The sequence below is a fragment of the Sorex araneus genome, chromosome X (genome assembly GCF_027595985.1).
Source record: "Sorex araneus isolate mSorAra2 chromosome X, mSorAra2.pri, whole genome shotgun sequence".
Lineage (NCBI taxonomy): Eukaryota > Metazoa > Chordata > Mammalia > Eulipotyphla > Soricidae > Sorex > Sorex araneus.
This window is the reverse complement of record NC_073313.1, coordinates 214,813,798-214,814,313: the sequence shown is the minus strand read 5'-3', so window position 1 is coordinate 214,814,313 and position 516 is coordinate 214,813,798. Positions and strand designations below refer to the sequence as shown.

The window sequence follows — 516 nt, the reverse complement described above, 5'->3', positions numbered from 1 at the left end:
AACAAATGTGTGATACTTTTGTTAAGTAAGTGAGGTAGAATATTCTGCTCACCCTCCTCTGAGGTGCCCCAGTGAAGACAGCCTGGCATGGGGTCAGGACAATCTGTGTCTCTCTCTTCTAGGAGCTTTAGTTTATAGTCTCTGGGTCTTGACCATTGATGAGATTACATGGTGGTGGGGGCAGTTTTTGGGTGTGACGGCTAATCTACAAAAATATGGAACACTTCACAAATTTGTATGTCATACTTGCGCAGGGGCCATGCTAATCTCTGTATCATCCCAATTTTAGCATATGTGCTGCTGAAGCGAGCACAGGGATAAGTCTTGAGCACTACCAGGTGTGGCCCCCAAACAAAAACAACAAAAAGTATAAAAAAATATATATTTTGAAAAAAATTGAAATAAAAAATAATACCCTATTTAAAGTTTTAAAATACTTTATTAGCCACACTTTAATTCCCTTTTGAAATTTGGAGCTTTCTAAGGGAAAATGGAGATAATCTTAGGAACAGTAAA

At 38.2% G+C, this 516-nt stretch overlaps 1 non-coding gene across 1 annotated transcript; it reads right to left on the bottom strand.

Annotated features, from left to right (window-relative positions):
- Window positions 1-209: 209 nt before the first annotated feature.
- On the bottom strand, window positions 210-313 carry LOC129400456 (U6 spliceosomal RNA). The gene has a single exon (XR_008627697.1). It is a non-coding gene; the product is annotated as a U6 spliceosomal RNA (small nuclear RNA).
- Between the last annotated feature and the right edge of the window lie 203 nt (window positions 314-516).